We start from the raw sequence: 12,365 nt of genomic DNA on the forward strand, positions 1-12,365 counted from the left end.
AGTTTCAAATAATTTGATGTCTAGAAAATCAATAAACAAATATCATATCTAAATAAATAGGCTTCATTAAATTACATCTGACCTGCTAAATCTTATTTCAGTCATAATTAATTGGTATGGCATTGACACTTTTGGCAACCTTTTTTTCCTGGTAATAGTAAAATATCTCATTTTAGAAAACTTAAAGTAAGAGGTGTGAAATGAAAATAATTCATAATCTCATAATTTATAATTATTCTTAACATGTTGATATATTTTTCCTATATTCTTTCTTTTATGCTTTACACACATACAGCTTTATATGCAGGTGTAGGAAACAGTTCAGATGAAATGGTGTTGACTGAAAACAGTAAATAAAACATAAAATATTAGTATCCACTAATTCCAAGCATACAAATATATGTGTTATGTCAGAAAATTTATTATTTTATCCAACAAATAGATAACAAAATCACATAATCATTCTGAGAAAAAGTACGTTCTCATATATATTTAAAAACTCAAAATTTTAAGCAATTAGTTGAATGTATCCTTGACACAATAAACAGTATATTTTTGGAAATACCAGATTCATATTCTATTTGGTGGTGAAACATTAGAGATATTCCTGTTAAAATCAAAAGTAATTTTAAAATGATGCCCATTAATCCTATGATTATTTAATACCATGATAAAGAGTTTCAGGCAAATTTAACAAGACATGAATAATAATAAAAGGTAGGATGGTTAGAAATTAATACACAAAACTGTTATTATTTGCAAGAAATATTACAGACCAAATAAAAATTCATTTACAAAATTGATAATAAAGAGATCACAATTACAACCACGTTCTCATCTTGATGAGAAAAAGTATGTAATACACAAAGAAAATCAAACTTTGACATAAAAACATAATGCTAGATAAATGGACACATGACAGAAAATATGATAAAGGTTTAAATGATTTATTTTAAAAGTTGATAAGAAAATACTAAATGCCAATATAAAAAAGCCAAAATCAAACCAGTCAATCCTAAAGGCAATCAACCCTGAAAATTCACTGGACAGACGGATGCTGAAGTTGATGCTCCAAAACTTCGGCCATCTGATGTGAAGAGCCAACTCATTGGAAAAGACCCTGATGGTGGGAAAAATTGAGGGCAAAAGGAGAAGGAGGTGACAGAGGATGAGATGGTTGGATGGCATCACCGACTCAATGGACATGAGTTTGAGAAAACTTTGGGACATGGTGAAGGACAGGGAAGTGAGGCATGCTGCAGTCCATGGGATTGCAAAGAGTTGAACATGACTTAGTGAGTGAACAACACAAGAGAGAAGACAAACTGGTTTACAATAGCAAAGTTGTTCATTCTTACTATAATAAAAATACAAAATAAAACAATGAGGTAGCATTTTTATTTAAATTATCAAAGACATTTTTAAAAGAAATGATTAGGTATCAACTGCTGCAGAGGTTAAATAACTAACTTCATGCATTCCTGGCATCAGGGCAAACTGGTACAAGTCCTGTAATCTATTTAGTGCTGTTTTGATAGTTACCATTTAGTGTCTACCATGTCTCAAGATTTGAGGGGGGGGGACTTTATATGTGTTATTAACACGAGAGCCAGGCTGTATAGGAGGTATTACTACCCCCACCTGACAGAGGAAAAACTGAGGCTCTGAAAAGTGCTCCCAAGCTCCATCACTACCAAGCGGCTGAGTCCACCTCTAGCCAGGACAGGTGACTCCTCTGTGTCTCTACTCAGAGCCTGAAAGTCCTCTCGAAGCTCTTCCTCAGCCAATGTGATTTCAACAATCTATCCTAAGGAAATAACCCTAAGTTAAGGGAGGAAAGAGGATGAAGCAAAAATATGCACTGAAGTGTCATCTATAACATCAAAACATCAACTAAAATCCACACATCCACATATATAAAATCCACTAGAACACCGCATACAGAATAATTTACCAAAACTATGTCCTAACTTGTGAGCTGTTTCTGATAAAATAGTTAAAAAGTAGAAAATGAGAAACATTATATAATTCAATAAAGTACTAAGATCTTCAAGCATTGAAGGAAAGGAAACCCCATGATATATTAAGCATTATGACATGATATATGTTCTCTGAATATATGTTCTTCTACTTTTTGTTTTCCTTGTTTTTCATTACAAGTACCTATTACTTTAACTGGAAAGCAAACAGATACACAAAAAGGAACTAAATAAGACTGTATAATGCAAAGTGTTAAGTGCTTTTCCTGGTTTTTAGAATTTTTTTACTAGCCTACCCCTCTCAGCATACCCCTCCCTCCTTCAATAAGATAAAGCTCCTACTTCATGGAAGAGTTCTGAGAATTCAGCACATCCTGCCCCATTTTTTCCTTTTGCTTTTTCTTTCCTCCTCTCCCTTCCAAAACAAACTGGCAAACCTCCAGGGAAGAGGAGTTTGCATCACTGTCCTTTTCCCACTCAAGTTCCACTGTTGGAGAAGCAAATTCAGATGCTAGGCTTCCCTGGTGGCTCAGACGGTAAAGAATCTGCCTGCAATGCAGGAGACCCGGGTTTGATCCCTGGGTCAGGAAGATCCCCTGGAAAAAGGATAGGCTATCCACTCCTGTATTCTTGCCTGGAGAATTCCATGGACAGAGGAGGCTGTTGGGGTACAGTCCATGGGGTTGCAAAGAGTCAGACTCAACTGAGCCACTAACGCAGACTTTAGCATGTTCCAAAGCAATGGCACGGGGGAGATGATGGAAACTGTTTATAGTCACTGGAAGGTGCATCCCTTGGGGGGCCCTTCCCCCCTCCCAAGGCTGAAAAGCCAGGGAGTAAAGTCTCCCCACTGACTTCTCAGGGCCTCTGGTATTGCAGAAAGCCCAGCAAGCCAGGGCATCGCTACGGAAAGTGAGTCAAAGTGAGAATTTCTGTAAGTTTTTTCTCCATGATCTGTTTCCCTTCAAGGTTCTATTAACTGCCCACTTTGGAGGAAGAAAGTCACCAGAAAGTCCACATCTAATGGAATCAATTTTCTGATCACGCTAGTTTGTCAGAATATCATGAGCAGCAAAAGTCTTCAAGTTAGATCTCCCCGCACCAGAGCCCACCCTGAAACCAAGGAGCTCCTTCCTGCAAAGCCCAATGCAGACACAAGATGGCGCTAAATAGATTTAAGTGGGTTAAAATCATAGTACGCTTCGAAAAGCAGAAAAACACCAGCCTGGATGAGGGCCTGTGAATAAAACTCACACGGGAGGGGAAAAGAAGACAGGAAAAGTAGACGATCTGGGTCACAGGAGCCACAAAAATTACAGGTTTCCATTTTGAAGAAGGATGAGGAGTATCAGCGTGTCAGGACAGACTGGTGATGGTGCGTAATGATCATCAGCACAGGTCTGAAAAGAGAGCCCAGGCCACTTGTCGTTACACTGCTCTTGGCATTTTCTCGAGGCATTTTTATTAACTTTCTGTGCTTCTGTTCCCTCATCTCAAAAGTGAGATAGTAACACTGTAGTACCTATCCTGCAGAGGCGCTGTGGGGACTGAGTTAGATCAGAGTCTTTGTCAGAGTCAGTACTCAATAAGTGTCAGTCGTATCAAGGATGTCACTGGGGTCACACATCAATTATCTACTGAACAGAAGCACATGATGAAAGATTCTCAAGACACAAAGTGCAGAGAGCCCGCTGCCCAAGCAAAGTCAGGATTAGTTTATTTTCTAAAAAAAATTTTTTTTTAATATTTAGATATATGATCCATTTTGAGATAATTTTTTTATAAATTGTGTGGTTTAGACGGATATTCTTTTTTCACACAGATATTCCATGGGTCTCACACCATATTCTGACTATTCGATAGGATGCTGCTGCTGCTCAGTCATGTCTGATTCTTTGTGACCCCACAGACTGTAGCCCACCAGGCTCCTCTGTCCATGGGATTCTCCAGGCAAGAATCGTGGAGTGGGTTGCCATTCCCTTCTCCAGGGGATCTTCCTGACCCAGGGATCAAACTCGAGTCTCCTGCATCTCCTGTATTGACAGGCAGATTCTTTACCACTGAGTCGCCTGGTAAGCCCAATGCATTATCCATGTTGCAAGTTGTCTTGACTGCTTTATTGATGTAAGTTGTCTCCACTGCTTTACGACCCATTTTGAACTCCAGCAAGAAAACAGCTGGAATTTGCTTTTTGCCTAACATCATTTCCATAGTCTAAAATAAATATAAAATAAACAGCAAGTAATAAGTCATTAGTAAAAAACCATAGAGCGAGAACTGTGCATTAAAATGATGTATAACATAACCACATTTATTGAGAATATATTCCAATATCAAACAGCAAACTTCAGTAATGCAAACCCTGCAATTACTTTTGCACCAACCTAATATTATGGGAAATGCATTAAATCTACAGATAAATTTTGGAAGAATGACATCTTTACTACATTCAGTCTTGCATCCCATGATCCTATTATGTCATCGTGTAGATCTTCTCTGTTTTCATTGGTATTTGTAGTTTTTAACTAGAGATTCTGTATATTGATTTTTGCTAAATTTGTATTTCATATTTTTTGGAGCTATGGATATATTTTTAAAATTTCTGCATTTCTATTTATTATTAGTTCAGTTCAGGCACTCAGTCATGTCTGACTCTCTGCGATCCCATGAACTGCAGCATGCCAGGCCTCCCTGTCCATCACCAACTCCCGGAGTTTACTCAAACTCATGTCCGTTGAGTCAGTGATGCCATCCAACCATCTCATCCTCTGTTGTCTCCTTCTCCTCCTGCCTTCAATCTTGCCCAGCATCAAGGTTTTTTCCAATGAGTCAGTTCTTCGAATCAGGTGGCCAAAGTATTGGAGATTCAGCATTAGAATAAAAATAATTTTTCTTGTTTTGACTTTGTATTCTGTAACTTTGTTAAACATTAATTCTAGGGATTTGCAGGATTATGTTTCTGCAGACTGAGGTTTTCTATATAGATGTAATGATGTCTGTGACCTAGAGCAATTTTATTTCTTCCTTCCCAATCTATATCCCCTGCAGCCCACTTCCCTTTATTCCTCCTTGCCCTATGGCATTGGTTAAGTGTGAATATTCAATAGTGGTGGTTGGAGTGGACAGCTACCTTTTCTCAATATTAAAGAGAAAGGATGTAGTCTTTCATCATTAATTATGATGTTAACTATAGGTTTTTGTACAATGCCCTCTATCAAGGCAAAGAGCCTCCCAGTGTCTAGTTTGTTAAGAGAGTTTTTAATCATAAATCGATGCTGAATTTTGTCAAATGCTTTTTCTGTATCAGCTGATATTATCAAATGGCTTTTCTTCAGACTGATAATGCGATGGGTTACAGAGTGAATTTAAAATACTGAACTAGCCTTGCATTCGCTCTTGGCCATCGTGCATTATTCTTTTTATATACTGCTGAATTTGATTCACTGATATTTTGCTGAGGATTTTAGCATCTTTGTTCATGAAACAGTGGTCTGTAGTATCCTGTCTCTGTCCAGTTTTGCAGCATAGTAATGTTGGTCTTATAAAATGAGTCAGGAAGCACTTCCTCTTCTTCTGTTTTTGGAAGAGGTTATATAAAATTGGTTTTATTTTGTCTTCAAATGTTTGGCAGAATTAGCAGGAAACTATCTGAGCCTGGACAATCCATTTTCAGAAGACTGCTAACCTCAAATCAAATTTCTTTAATAGTCACAGACAATAACTGTTACAGTAATAAGGCTAGTCAGGTTATCCATTTCATCTTGGGTGAATTTTGGTAGTCTGTGATTTTTAAGGAATTGGCTCATTTCATCTAAGTATCAATTTTATTTACTTACAGTTGTTCATAGTATCCTCTTATTAGTTATTTAAAGTCTGTGGAGTCCGTCATGATAGCCCCTCTATCATTATGGATGTTGGCAATGAGTGTCTTCTTTTTCTTTGTCATTATTGCTTATTTGTTCTTATCGCCTTTCAAAGAATTAACTTTCCCCAGCATGTGTGCGTGCTAAGTCACTTCTGTCATGTCTGATTCTGCAGCCCTGTGTACTATAGCCTGCCAGGTTCCTCTGTCCAAGAGATTCTCCAGGCAAGAAGACTGAAGTGGGTTGCCATGCATTCCTCCAGGGGATCTTCCCAACCCAGGGATTGAACTTGAGTCTCTTACATCTCCTGCATCAGTAAGCAAGTCCTTACATTAGTGCCATCTGGAAAGTCCAGCTTTTCAATAGTCCAGCCCTATTATTTCTTTTTTCAGTTTCATTAGTTTTTACCCTGATATTTATCATTTATTTCCTTCTACTTACTTGGGTTTATTTTTCCTTTTATGTTCTAGTTTCTTAAGGAAAATGTTTATATCATGGATTATTTTCTTTTCTTCTTATAGAAATATGTAATTCTATAAATTTCCTTCCATGCACTGTTTCAATTGCATCCCACAAATTTTAATTTATATTTTTGTTTTCATTTAGTTCAAGCTATTTTCTAATTTCTATTTGAAAATTTCTCTTCTACATATGATTATTTAAAAGTTTGTTGTTTCATTTCCAAACATTTGGAGATATTCCTGTTATCCTTCTATAACTGATTTAGTTTGATTTCATTATGGTCAGAAAATAGATGCTTTCAAGTCTTGTAAATTTGTTATTTTTATGATCCTGGAAATGATCTATCTTGGTAAATGTTTTTATGCACTTCAGAAGAATATGTATTCTACTATAGTTGGATAGAATGCTCTAAAAATGTCTATTAGAACCAGTTGGTTGGTGGTGTTATTTAGTTCCACTATAGCTTTGCTGATTTCCAGTCTACCAGTTCTATTGATCACTAAAAAAGGAATACTGAAGTCTTCAACTACAACTGAGGATTTTTCCATATCATATTTCATTTCTCTCAGTTTTGGCTTCATGTCTTTTGAAGCTGTACAGGTTTTCCATTTCTGGGTGAATCATTTCTTTTATAATGTCTTTATTTGTTGCTATTTTCTTTACTCTGGAGTCTACTTTCTCTAATGTTAATTTAGCTTTTTTTTTTTTTATTAGTGTCTGTATGATACTTATTCCTGTATCCTTTTGCTTCTAAACTAACTAAAATATTATAATTAAGGTGGGTTTCTTATAGGCAGCATTTAGTTGGGCCTTATTTCTGTATCCATTCTGATAATCTTGGTCTCTTAATCACTGTGATTAGGCCAGTTACATTTAATATAATTAATGGTACATCTGAACTAAACCCCATCATTTCCAATCTAATTGGAATTAGTCCATCTAGTGAGATATTTATGTTAATTAACTTATTTTTAGTTTCAAAATTTTCCATTTAGAAAATGATTCTTCTTTATATTTTATATTTATTTTCTGAGACTTTTTCTATTCACTTCAACAGTGTTCATTCTTACTTCCTTTTTTTTTTATATTAGCTTCTTTAAAGCAATTGACAAATTCACTACCAATGTCTTCTTGGCACTGGGGTCAACGGATTTGTCTTTTCCTACACAAGCTGGAATTTTTCTACTTTATTGTATGTCAGCTAATTTTGGCTTATATCCTGGATTCCCTGAAAATGATGGCTGAATTTCGTTTAAATATTCCAGAAAAGGTTGACATTTTTGTTTAAGCAGGCAATTAACCTTGTTCCCTTTAAGCCACTTGTTTTGACCTGACTTTTTTGAGCTGTGGTTCCAATGCCAGTCCAGTTTTCAAAGCCTGTGTTGTGCCATCTGGACTGGCCCTGCATGTCAAACACCCAATGGCGAGTCTGGAAGCCACTGGGCAGCGGGCAGTGGTCTATCTTGTTGTTCAGCTCTCAAAGTCTTTGGTATGCTGGTTAGGGTCAGATTCATGCATGTGGTTTGTGGTGAGCCCAGGGGCTCATGAAAAACTTTGTAGGTCTCTTTCCTCTTTTTCCATCATCCCCCTGATACGTTCAGGTTCCCTGGGGCTCCGTTTCTTAGTCTTTCAATCAGAGAGTGGGGCCATTATTTATCTTGCTCTGCCACATACTTCTTGTGACTGTGCCCACATCTGGGGCCAAGCAGTGGGAAAACAGGGAAAAACACAAATGGAATTCACCCCAACAATCTTGTGACTACAGCTCCTCTCAGTAAAAGCAGGAGTTTATGCCTCAAAGTTGTAGGTGCCTGCAGGCGCCTGCTGTTCTCTCATTATTATCACAGCTGTTCTCACCATGGGATTATCTGCGGGCAGGAGTTCAAGATAACAGAGAAAAGACTAAGAAACATGGGGGACTTTTGCAGTTTTTAGTGTCTGGAGTCCCTTTTCATCCTACTTCAAGCCAGAAGTAGAAAGCTTCTTCTAGAACTCTCTCTGAATACATCAACGGCCACTTTGGGTTCAGGGCTGATCTGAGTCCAGATCAGGAAATACTAGAAGAAAAATGTTAAAAGCACTATCACAGCACTATCTTCAAATTCTAATCTTCTTTCCCAATTTGTCCACTACCATTTACTCTTCAAGATCCTCGAATAGTTGCTTTATGTATTTTTCCCTGGTGGCTCAGTGGTAAAGAATCCGCCTGCCAATGCAGGATATGCAGGTTCGATCCCTGGGTCGGGAAGATACCCTGGAGAAGGAAATGGCAACCCACTCCAGTATTCTTGCCTGGAGAATCCCATGGACAGAGGAGACTGCAGGCTACACTCCACGAGGTTCAAATGAGTCGGACACGACTTAGTGATTAAACAACAACAGTCACATTTAACAGGAGAGAGAGGTTCCTCTCTGCTTCACCATTTCAGGCAGAACTCCTCCCAGCTCTGCTTTTAGAATACAACTCAACAGCAACACAGGGATGGCCTGGAGTAAAGTCCTATGTCAGGGTCCACTCAGAAGTTTGCCTCAATAGTCTAACCACATGGTTTTCAATCCTTTTTCTCTCTTCCTTTCTCCTCTTCTCCCTTCCTCCATTTTTATTTTCCTTCTTTCCTTATTATTTTCCTTTCTTTTTTAAAGCTGGAAGCCTTTCAGTTAAAGGATCTTCTAAAAGGAACCCTAACACAGGCCATAGATAACTCCTGGATATTTTGCTGGAAGCCCTGGCGGGTTTTAACTGCTTCCCCCTTAACACTTGACACGGCCAGCCAGTCTACTGCAGTAGGTCCCAAAGGCGGGCTGTTAAAAGCACCCAGTCACCCAGGCTAAACACTGGAGCTCACTGCACACTTGTATTTTCAAACACCACTGGTGGGTTATGAAATCAACTTAGTGAGTCCAGACCAGCAATGGATTTTTTTCAATAAACAAAACAGAATAGAAAACAGAGTGCACTTCATTTCAGGTAAGGGCTGTTTCTATTTTTGTTCTATTTTATATAAATATGAATTTTCTCCTATAGATCTCAGCCACAAAAGCTTGGAATCTATTATTCCAAACTCCTGCCCTTCCGTTATCCTTCACCTCCAGTGATTCCTCTAATTCCCTCCATTTTCCTCTAAAACAGGCCTCAAATTTACCTTTCCCTCCCTCCATCACTGCCTCAGGTTCAGCTTCCACTGGGATTACAGCAACTGATGACCCAGCTGGTCCACCTACCTTGATTGTACTCTTTCTAATCCATGAAAGATGCTGCCATTGAATCTTCCAAACCATTAACTAAATCAATTGAAGCTGGAGGACCACCTGGCTCCCTCCGCCTGGGGACAAGGCCCAAGATCCCTTCCATTCCCAGCCTCTCACCCACCTTTCAACTTCCTATCCACCCATCTGGGCTCCTTTACCTCTGAACCTTCTGCTCCCGTGAAGGGCTTCAATCCTAAGACTATCAAACTTGAATTAGTTACATGTGTCTTGCTTTTAAGAAAAGAATTCTTAAAGTATATATTAATTCCAAAAACCAGAGCTAATTTTTTTAAAGATATAATTTTTTAATTGTTTTTTAAAAAGAACTTCTTATACATCAGAGACAACAACCCCAAGGAAACAATCCCCCATCAGTTATTTGCCTGCTTGTTCATGCCCTCTCCTTTGACCAAAGATGCCAGAAAATGCCATGGAAGAAGCTGAAAGATAATTCCTTCCTGGCAGAGTCATCTGACTTTTTAAACAAAGAGCTCTTAAACACTGCTGCCCTGAGTAGTCTTTTAATGAGCCCCTCATCCATTCTTTCCTTCGATATTACAGTGAAATTATAGGTCACACGTACTCTGTAAATTGGCTCGGAGATTCCAGAAATGCATGACCTTCTTAAGGGAATTATACAGTTTAGGCCAAAGGATTTTTTAACGTAATGTGGTTGGGTTTTTAAAAAAAGCACTGAAATAACTGTAGGCATATCACACACTTGACCATAAACTAGTCCTTTTTAATGTCCTGGACAAAGCTTTTATTTGTAAATTAAGCATCCACTTGCATATTCGACTCTAGAGTTCCACCATGAAACAAAAGATTTCTCTGACTATTTCAAGGTACCTTTGTGCATCACCTCCCTACTACTTATTTTTTGCATCTTGGGGTAACTTTTAATTTTTATATAATTTCAAAATTACAAAAAAGTTGCAGAAACAGTGCAAGTAACTCTTGTTTACCCATAGACATTTTACATAGCTCCAGTAATTGTTTATGTTGTGTACCCTTTACTTTATCATTCTCTTTTCCTGAACTTTTAAAATTATATTTTTAAATAAAAAATGTTAATATTTAAGGTATATATCATGATGATGTGATACGCATACACAATGAAATGATCATGAAGTCAAGCTAATTCACATACAACCTCCTCACATAGTTACTATTTGTGTGCATGCTGAAAGAACACAACGCTACTCTCTCAGCAAATTTTCATAATTCAACACAGTATTGTTAACCACAGTTATCATGCCTAGACTTTAGCTCCCTAGACCTCCTCAACTGCATTTTCCCATTCTTGATTTGATTTTCATTTGACAAAGCAGTAGGAAGGAATATCTATTCTACAGCCATTCCATTGGATCAGAGATTTTACCACTTGAAAATGTGATTGCAAATAATGCCTATTTATTTCAACTAAAAGTACAGAAAATAACAGACTGGACATATGAAAAATTAAAGAAAAATGACCTTACCCACAAAGACAGCTTTCTGCTGCAAACCATTATGAGTGGTCACCAGAGTTGGTTTTCTTGTTTGGGGATTTTTTTTTTTTGGAAGAGGGTGATCTGTGACTTGCCCATTGGGAGTAAAGATGGATGTTGCTGTGTGGTTGGGTATATTCACTACTCCCTGTCCCCCCAGGGGCCTTGGAAGCACAAGATCATGGATGATACTTTCTTAAACCAGAACACAGTGGTTCTGGCTCTCTGCCATGAGAGTTCTTAAGGTTATCTTCAGAAAGGAAAAAACCATGCCCATCACTAAAACCTTATCTCCTGGGAAGAGCTCATTCATCTTAAAAAGTGATTTCAACTTATTTTAATCAGACCATTAAAATTTACTCTTCTTAACTCTGAAATGGATTTGCCAATCCCCAATTTCCATTAAGCACCAAAACACACAGTAAATACTGAAAAGAGGTTGATAAGGTTGACATTCTTGGAACTAAGTGGAGACCGTGGCGTCTGCTTTGTTACTATCCTCTTCCCCCGTCCTGTCCGCTCTAAATAACAAGCCCAGGCCCAGTTTTCCCCAAGGGCAACTGTCAAAGAAACAGTCTTTCAGCACTGATTACTGCATGAAAATTAAGGAGAATAAGCTGCCAATTCTAGACTGGAGACAAGAATTTAATCAGCACCAAGAGCTCCAACAAGGTGTCAAAGTTTTGAGTCCCCTGCTGACATTTAGCAGTATTTGCAATGCAAATTTTCAAAAGCGTTCTTGGAAAAACTGACTAACCTCTCTCTACCCTTGAATGCCCGTTTCCTAAAAAAAAAAAGTCCCTAAGATAAATTTTAAAATACATCAGGCCTAAGGGCCTCTCTTAACACTTATAAGCCTCAACTGTAACTCTCCAAAGAGAGACGCTCCTCCATGCAGGGCCCTTAAAACAGGATTTTCTGTCTGCCCTTCCTGCTGGACCTTCCCACCAGAACATCACGTAACAAAACTCTCTGCATCCTCGTCTCCCATCTAATGCCATATATAGGATGTTGTTCTGCCCCATTCCTTTACCTGCCCATCAGCATCAAAGTTTAAATTCCAGATCCCCCTGCTGAAGGTTTCAAAGTAAGCCTCCATGAAGGGAGTATTATTACTGCTGGGCCTCCGTGGCCTCAAGCATTTCTCTGCTCAATCTCTCTCATTTCACATTCTTCCATGTTTTAGATAAGGACGAACCAAAGGAATGAAGACAGGTTTACTGTGTTAGCAGGTTCTGAGCTTCTAAACAATGTTGGCAGACTCCTAACTTCTCCATGAAAAGAAAAATAGCCATTTTAATCATCTGTTCTATAATGATCTC

At 38.1% G+C, this 12,365-nt stretch overlaps 1 protein-coding gene across 3 annotated transcripts in view; it reads right to left on the bottom strand.

Annotated features, from left to right (window-relative positions):
* FHOD3 (formin homology 2 domain containing 3) overlaps positions 1–12,365 on the bottom strand; it is a 511,278-nt gene that overhangs the window by 207,806 nt on the left and 291,107 nt on the right. The gene's annotated exons all lie outside the window — the stretch shown is intronic.

This window comes from Muntiacus reevesi, chromosome 4, assembly GCF_963930625.1.
Source record: "Muntiacus reevesi chromosome 4, mMunRee1.1, whole genome shotgun sequence".
Lineage (NCBI taxonomy): Eukaryota > Metazoa > Chordata > Mammalia > Artiodactyla > Cervidae > Muntiacus > Muntiacus reevesi.